Here is an 8,543-nt window from a genome sequence, read left to right on the forward strand (position 1 = left end):
CATATCTGAGAGGTTGATACCTCTCTCAGGTTGATACTGTTGATACAAAAGTTGATGATCCATCTTTACATGTGCATTATTGTTAAGATATTTCATATGTACCTCATACAAATGACTTTATGGAATCATAAAATAAATATTCAGCTTAGGGACCTACTTTTCCATGCTTTCTGCATATTCTGTGATGCCTACTGTGTTTTGGTTGTTCAGCCTTCTTAGACATCAAAAATCATGTTCTAATTCCGAATTTCCCATTGTGCCTGGTTGACAAGATAGAATCAGAAAGCTGAATTATATTCTTAACAAAATTCCCATTTTGCAAATAACAGGTCATTTGCTGTTTTATTAGTTTCATCATCTCAAACTGCTGTTTTTGTCTGCCACAATTCTATCCTATTATTCTATGAAAATCTTTGATTGTCTATCCCAAGGCTTCTGAAATGTTCATCATTTTAATAGCATGTTCCTCATGATTTTTTACAAAGTATCTGTAGGGGAAGAGCTGGTGAGTGGAGTTAAGTGCATCATCAGTTTACAGTCTTTATGTTCAAACAAATGATCCAAATCCAACCCCTCTTGAATTCCATTGACCCTTATCTGATCAATTTAGTAGTGAATTTTAGTCAACTACATTTTTGTTTACAGGCTTGATAAATCTTTTGAGCTGTAATTTAATGTATGTTCAACTTCTGATCCTTTGCATCTGACATTAATCTACAGTTGACTAGATTTGTTATATTAAATTAAGCAGTTCTCATGACATGAAGGTGAAAAACCATTAGGCTATCCTTCCCTTTTGAAGAACTGCTAGACAGATGAAAATTAGGACCCAGAAGGTAAGAGTTTCTACTAATTGGGAAACAGCCTGCCCACAAATTCCACACACTACAGGATTATGATTGAAAATAGCTTCTAGTAGAGTACTCCAGAGCTGGTAATAAATGGACTTACTTACCAAATGCAAACAATAGGTGAAACCAAATGTGTACAGAGCTGCTTCTGGAGTGATAAAACAAACCTTTATGGAAGTGCACTCAATTTTAAGACGGTAGTTTTATAATCAGGCCATATGATTTGATTGCCCATGAATGGTTGTTTCCTGAACTCAGCAAGCCCTCATCCTGGAAAGCCTGGGTTGCCTACTTTTTTTCAGCTACCATGGTCCTTCTTTTCTCCTGCTGCAGAAACTCAGCTGAAAGCCAAATCCTGTATCTCTAACACTTATTGTGTCACACATAAGAATAGCAGCAGTGGTGAAATTCAATTTTTTTTTACTACCGGTTCTGTGGGTATGCCTTGGTGGGCATGGACGGGGAAGGATACTGCAAAATCTTCATTCCCTCCCCACTCCTGGGGGAAGGATACTGCAAAATCTCTGTTCTCTCCCCACTCCTGGGGGAAAGATACTGCAAAATCTACATTCCCTCCCCACAACTGGGGGAAGGACACTGCAAAATCTCTGTTCTCTCCCCACTCCTGGGGGAAGGATGCTGGAAAAACTGCATTCCCTCCCCACTCCTGGGGGAAGGATACTGCAAAATCTCCATTCCCTCCCCAGTCCTGGGGGAAGGATACTACAAAATCTCTGTTCCCTCCCCACTCCTGGGGGAAGGATACTGCAAAATCTCTGTTCTCTCCCCACTCCTGGGGGAAGGATACTGCAAAATCTCTGTTCCCTCCCCACTCCTGGGGGAAGGATACTGCAAAATCTACATTCCCTCCCCACAACTGGGGGAAGGATACTGGAAAAACTGCATTCCCTCCCCACTCCTGGGGGAAGGATGCTGGAAAAACTGCATTCCCTCCCCACTCCTGGGGGAAGGATACTGCAAAATCTCCATTCCCTCCCCAGTCATGGGGGAAGGATACTACAAAATCTCTGTTCCCTCCCCACTCCTGGGGGAAGGATACTGCAAAATCCCCACTCCTAGAGGAAGGATACTGCAAAATTTGCATTCCCTCCTCACTCCTGGGGGAAGGATACTGCAAAATCTTCATTCCCTCTTCACTCCTGGGGGAAGGATACTGAAAAATCTCCATTCCGTCTCCACTCCTGGGGGAAGGATACTGCAAAATCTTCATTCCCTCCCCACTCCTGGGGGAAGGATACTGGAAAAACTGCATTCCCTCCCCACTCCTGGGGGAAGGATACTGCAAAATCTCCATTCCCTTCCGACTCCTGGGGGAACGATACTGCAAAATCTCCATTCCCTCCTCACTCCTGGGGGAAGGATACTGCATAATCTCCATTCACAACAGCCCTCACAACAGTCACTCGTGCCCTTGTGACCTCAAGACTGGACTACTGCAACGTGCTCTACATGGGGCAGCCCTTGAAGAGCATTCGGAGACTTCAGCTTGTCCAGAATGCAGCCGCGCGAGCGATTGTGGGTGCACCTCGGTTCACCCACGTTACACCTATCCTCCGCGAGCTGCACTGGCTGCCTATTGGTCTTCAGATATGCTTCAAGGCGCTAGTCGTCACTTATAAAACCCTTCATGGTATTGGACCTGGGTACTTGAGAGACCGCCTGCTGCCAATTACCTCTAATAGACCGATTAGATCCCACAGATTAGGCCTCCTCCAAATTCCATCCGCTGGCCAATGCCGACTCGCGACCACCCGGAGGAGGGCCTTCTCTGTGGCTGCTCTGGCCCTCTGGAACGAGCTCCCCATGGAGATTCGAACCCTCACCACCCTCCAGGCCTTCTGCAAAGCCCTTAAAACCTGGCTGTTCCGACAGGCCTGGGGCTAATGAGCTTTTGTCCTCCCTCAAATGGTATGGTTGTTGTGTGCTTTTAAATTGTGGTATTGTTTTGTTCGTCTTTTTATTCCTTATTTGTACCCCCCCCCTTGACTTGGGTTGTGAGCCGCCCTGAGTCCCCTTCGGGGAAAAGGACAGCATAGAAATATAATAAATTCAATTCAATTCATTCCCTCTTCACTCCTGGGGGGAGGATGCTGCAAAATCGCCATTTCCTCCTCACTCTTGGGGGAAAGATACTGCAAAATCTCCATTCCCTCCCCACTCTGGGGCCAGCCAGAGGTGGCATTTGCCAGTTCTCCAACCTCTCAAAATTTCCGCTATTGGTTCTCCAGAAACTGTCAGAACCTGCTGGATTTCACCCCTGAATAGTACCCTTAGTGTAGGACTTCTGAACCTTAGATACCAGAATACCTTTAAAAAACATTCTTAGATGAATTGTACAGATATTCCTTCAACCATATCTTGTCTCGAGCTAGTCATTCAAGTGTATTAATTCACTAATATAACTTTCTGCCGAGCTTGCCCAGAGTATATTGAAGTTATGATAATATCAAGCAGTTGTAGCTCTGAGAAGTATGAAGTGCAAAAGGCATCTTGGAACTTCCCTGTAGTGATTTAGGAGGGAAAATGTTCCAGTGGTTTAAAACCTGCAAAATAACAGGAAATCTCTTAAAATCGTACTTTCCATTTCTGTAGTCAAAAATGCATTCCAAACCCCTGGCTATAAACATAAGGCAAAAGCTGAGTGGTCACAAATGGCTATGTTTAACTTTGATGAAGCAGCATTCTGAAACTGGCAAGGTTATGAACTTCTTTTGAATACAGAATTCCAACAATGGATTATTTTATTTTATTTTGATAAAAGCAGATTTAAAAATCCCGGTTCCCCAGCACCGAAGTAAGCCTGCCTCATCCTTACTTTTTAAAAGATTTGCATTGCTTTGAGAGCTTTGCTAATTAAAAATAATAAAAATAGCAGTATGCTCTTGCCCCTATTGTTATGACTTGGCACAATTTTTATCCGAAGGGAACTTAAAAATTATAGTTTCAAATCGTATTTCATAATACGTGCAACTGGATTGCATTAGATAACTTGCTAGCTTCAGGCTTTGCAAGGTTTACGTTGGAAATGTGTAGCCAGCATGGGCAGTGGGCAAAGTGAGATGAAATTCAATACATAGTGAAAGTCAGGCAAGGATGGCTGTTACCTATTATTAGATAACAGAAATGCAAGAAGAAACCATGTGGCTATCCTTGTGGCTCTAGGTGTTGGATTGTTGCCTAGAAAGCTTGTAAATCAGACTTTTGTGTAGTAATCATCAAAGAGCTGATGTTCATCACAGTTTGCCCAGAACTTAAGGGAATAAATATAGGTATATAAAGTATCTATCCAAAGTTAAATAGTATTTACGACCACTTAGAAACCTCTCTCTTTTTAAGTAAAAAAATCCTTCCAGGGGGTGGGGAGGGAGCAGGTAATTTGAGCATGGCTGTTTTCCCTGGATTAGAGATGGCTTTCTCAAGCTATTAGTGAAAAAGTAAATATATTTTGAAAGCTAGACAAAGTCAATGGGTGGACAGCTTGTTTTGTAAAACATATAAATCCTTGGAGTCCTCTCAACTGATTTTAGCCTGAAGTGCTGAAGAAATTACTATTTCCTGACCTCCTTAGCTCTCATGGTTCTTTCTGAAGTCCAGTGCCTGCCAGTCTGGCGCTTAAGAAGAGGCAAGCTAAGGCAAGAACTTGTCATTGCTAGAGGGAGTGGAGGGGTTCCTCTCTGGGGCTTTTGCAGAACTTTGGAACAATGAAGAATCTTAAGCATTCGTACAATATTATATGTTTTCATTCAACCTCATCTCTCCTGTTATGACTCTTAGAAGCTGCGGAAATGAATATGTGAAAGTCTGTCTGCTATTTTTTCCTATTTTTTTAAAAAAGTAAACTCATATGTGAATTTTGGCCTTGCAATCTTTCTCTCTTTAGAAATGAGTTTCTTCCTCTGTTCTCTGAGTGTGACAGAAGACCACCAACATCCCAAAAAATTAAAACATTTCCCAAAGTGATTCTTCCAAATTTCTTGGTAGGGAGATTTTCATCACATGTGGGAATCAGACAGTGGAGGAAGGCCAAGATACTGGAAAAAGTTAACATAGCTCATCCTATTTGCTAAAGAGAATGAAGTGTTGCCTAAAAGCAACACATGTTAAGGAGTCATTTCTATCAAATAAGGAATTGTTACTCGGAAATGGTTTGACAATCATCTAAACGTACTTTAATTGAATCAAAGAATTCAGATAATTAGAAAGTACCCTGTTGCAGCATAGCAGTTTTGTTTTGCTATCATTTTTAATAATCTCCAAGCCTTTTGCTAGCATAAGATACATTTTATTTGGTTATTTATGATGATGTTAATAAAAATTGAAGACAAAATGTATATTAATTGTGGAGTCCTTGATGTTCTCTGAGCTTGGTTGTGCATTGATGAAGTAGTCAGATAATGAAACATCTGCAAGCAGACAAACAAGCTTAGAAAACATCAAGGACCCCATCGTTCTACCTCTGCTACATTCTCTTCTATTTATATCTGTTTAGAGCTCTGCTGAGCATATCTGTAATGAATCTTCTGTGAATTGGCCTAATTCTAATCTGGTATTCTCCAAATATGTAAGACTACAAATGTCTTAGACTACATTGCTACACAGGAAATTCACTGGTTCAGCTGCTGCAAGATGTTGAAAGCTGTTCTCTAAGACATCTGGAAGGCACTAATTTGGGGAAAGGCTGGCCTAATCCTTTTTCAAATAAACAGCTAAAGTGCTATTCACTAGGTAATAAGTTTTTAATTAATTTTGAATTTTCAAATACATCTCACATGCAAATGAATTCTAGAAGAAAGAAAGAAAGAAGATTCAGTTGCTCTTGACATTACTTTATATAAATATAAAGGAGTTAAGTAATTGTGCTCAAGAATGAAATGGAAGTTCAGAAGACAAAAATAGCATTTTATTTGAAAATGACACCTTACCCAAGAAAGAATGTGGCATGGCCTGTTGTACAGACAATAGAACATTCCCCTCTTATATTGCTGCCAGTGAGCCTCAACAGGGTTTCAATCTTACATCAAAGCACCTAATATTCAGGCTGAACTTCTCTCTTCATCAAGAACTCAAGAGGTATGGATTCTACAGTGTATGTGTTTTCTTTCAAAACAGCCTTGACTCTTGACCTTTTAAGGTTTGTATGTGTGAAAGAGTGTATGTTTGTTATTACCAGCCTAACTGACTATGGCAAAGTTAAACTCCTGGCCTCTATGAGAGGCTTATAGAGGGCAAGCACTTTATATAAACACTCTGGCAACAGGACCAAGTCAATGTGCTTTTAGTAAGACTGTAATCCCTCTCAAGTTAACATGTTTTCTCCTTTCCTTTGTCTTATGAAATGCAGAGACCATGAATGGATTTGAAAAATGGATTAAAGGAAGAGGAGGGGCCACTATTCTATTGCCGAGCACCTGCCATGCATCCCAATATTTTTTGGCATATCCAGTTGCAACACTGAAGTACAATGGCACCAGGGAAGATGTTCCTGATGTTCTTCAGTGTGTTAGCTAATAAGAGGACTGGTCTAATCCTCATTCTTGGTTTATATATTTAAGGAGCTCTATGTTTTAAAAAAAGCTGCAGTTCTGTGTTTGCTATTAATATTGAATACTTTCTGCAGTATTGGATAACCATGCATTAAGCCATTGAAATCAGAGCTGTACAATATAATTTGAACTATTAATCAAATGCCAGTTAAAGTTAATTTACTGATTACACGTATCCTCAACTTATGACCACATTTGAGTCTAGAATTTATGTTGCTAAGTGATAAATTTTTTAAGTGAGTTTTGCCCTTTTTTACGACTTTTTTGCCACATTTGTTAAGTTAATCACTGCAGTTATTAAATTAGTCACACGGTTGTTAAGTGAATCTGACTTCCTCATTAACTTTGCTTGTCAGAAGGTCACAAAAGCTGATCGCATGACCCTGGGACACTGCAACCATCATAAATATGAAGCAATTGTCAAGTATCCAAATGTAAATCATGTGTCCATGGGGATGCTGCAAGAGTCATAAGTGTGAAAAATGCTCATAGGTCACTTTTGTTGAGTGCCATTGTAACTTCAAACAGTCACTAAATGAACTGTCGAGTCAAGGACTACCAGTATTATAGCTTACAAGATGTTGTGAAATTCAAGCATCATAGGAATTTTAGGGGTATTCTGGCATCCAATACACATTCCAAAAAGTTTGGCTTCTATCATGTGTTTGCAGCTGCCATCTTGATTTTTTTTTTTTACACTTATGTTTTGCTTGCAAATACTCTGTGTCATCAAAGGAATGAAGTAGAGGAAGAATATTCTATTTCACAATTCCTGAAACTGATCTGCTGCATGGCCTCATGGACTTTCCTTCACAGTGGTCAGGCAGTGAAAGTTCAAAATTAGTTGGTGATTGGATTGAGATTTATAGTCAGATGGGATTTCTGTTTTTAAACTGGGATAGAAACTGTCACAAAATCATGGGGATGCTCAGTGTCTTTTTGCATATCTTGCTTTGCTAATCAAATTGTGTTTCTTTGCCCGTTAGTTTGGCTTGTGTCTTTCTTCCTGGGGATAGGGAGTTGGGGAATGCAAGGAACCAAGTGTTCTTAGGGGACACACATCTCACTACTGATCCATTCATGACAGTCTTTTTTTTAAATGCCACTTTGTAAACACTGGGGCCAAAGGCCATGAAATATAAGAGAACTGACATTTCTATGCAAACCCCAGCTGTTTGCAAGACAAGGACAAGAGCCCAGTTACCATAGCCATTGCAAACAATAACTGCCTTCTAGCTGCAGTCATTTAGCATCTGTACTTGGAAGGATACACATCATTTCTATTACGGCCAGTCTGTATAGAATCAGCAAATCTATTGATAAATGATAGTGTTGCAGTTTTATTCTGGCACTCTCCTTCTTTGCATCTGTGTTTTTTTTTTTTTTTTTAGTTTAATGGGATTTTTAGGTCAGCAACAGAATGCCCTGGGGTTCCTCCTGCTGTTTTTGGAGGCATCTGTGTTTTCAGTGTCAGATTGCATTCATTTAGTTTCTGGCCGGAGAACCCAACCTGTTTCTTATACATTATAGTAATTTGTCCTTTGTTTCATAAACAAGAAATGGAGAGAAAGGGAAGCTTTTACTTTATCTTGTAAACATTTGGAAAGAAAGTGCCTCTAATATTCCCAATAAGATATGACCTCATCATATGGATTTAGAAGGGAACTGAACTTCATTTCTTTGTTTTGACTTGACTTTAAAATAATCTCTGGTTGCTTTTCCAAATGACTTTTTTATTGATTCCATCAACTTAGCCATTTTGCTTATCCTTAGAGTTACTCATTCTCTGTTCCAGGCTCTGCTGTGCTTTGTAAAAAACCAAAGACATGCATGACCTTATCTAGAAAGACAAGCTTAAGTGGAGGCAGATGTGACCTTAGTTTCCCCAAACAGTGCTGTAGACAGCTGCACATAAACTGAGTATACGAGTATGCATGGGTCTGAAAATCAGACAAACCACTTCAATTTTCAGTACCAGGACTCTGGGGTAGTGGGGATTTTTGGAATTTTGAAAGGATACTGTGGGTTTTCTCACAATCAGAGATGTAGTGAAAGGGGAAAAAATGTAGTTCTCAAAAGACAGATGGATCTGCTTGCTCTCAAAAGTCCAAGCTCCAACTGACACCAG

The 8,543-nt window shown here is 40.1% G+C and overlaps 1 long non-coding RNA gene across 1 annotated transcript in view; it reads left to right on the plus strand.

Annotated features, from left to right (window-relative positions):
• LOC116507492 overlaps positions 1 to 6,636 on the plus strand; it is a 27,189-nt gene extending 20,553 nt beyond the window's left edge. Inside the window, exon 3 of the long non-coding RNA XR_004255216.1 lies at positions 6,214 to 6,636. This is a non-coding gene — a long non-coding RNA (uncharacterized LOC116507492). The remainder of the gene's footprint in view (positions 1 to 6,213) is intronic.
• Positions 6,637 to 8,543: the final 1,907 nt, after the last annotated feature.

The sequence above is a fragment of the Thamnophis elegans genome, chromosome 4 (genome assembly GCF_009769535.1).
Source record: "Thamnophis elegans isolate rThaEle1 chromosome 4, rThaEle1.pri, whole genome shotgun sequence".
Taxonomy (NCBI): domain Eukaryota; kingdom Metazoa; phylum Chordata; class Lepidosauria; order Squamata; family Colubridae; genus Thamnophis; species Thamnophis elegans.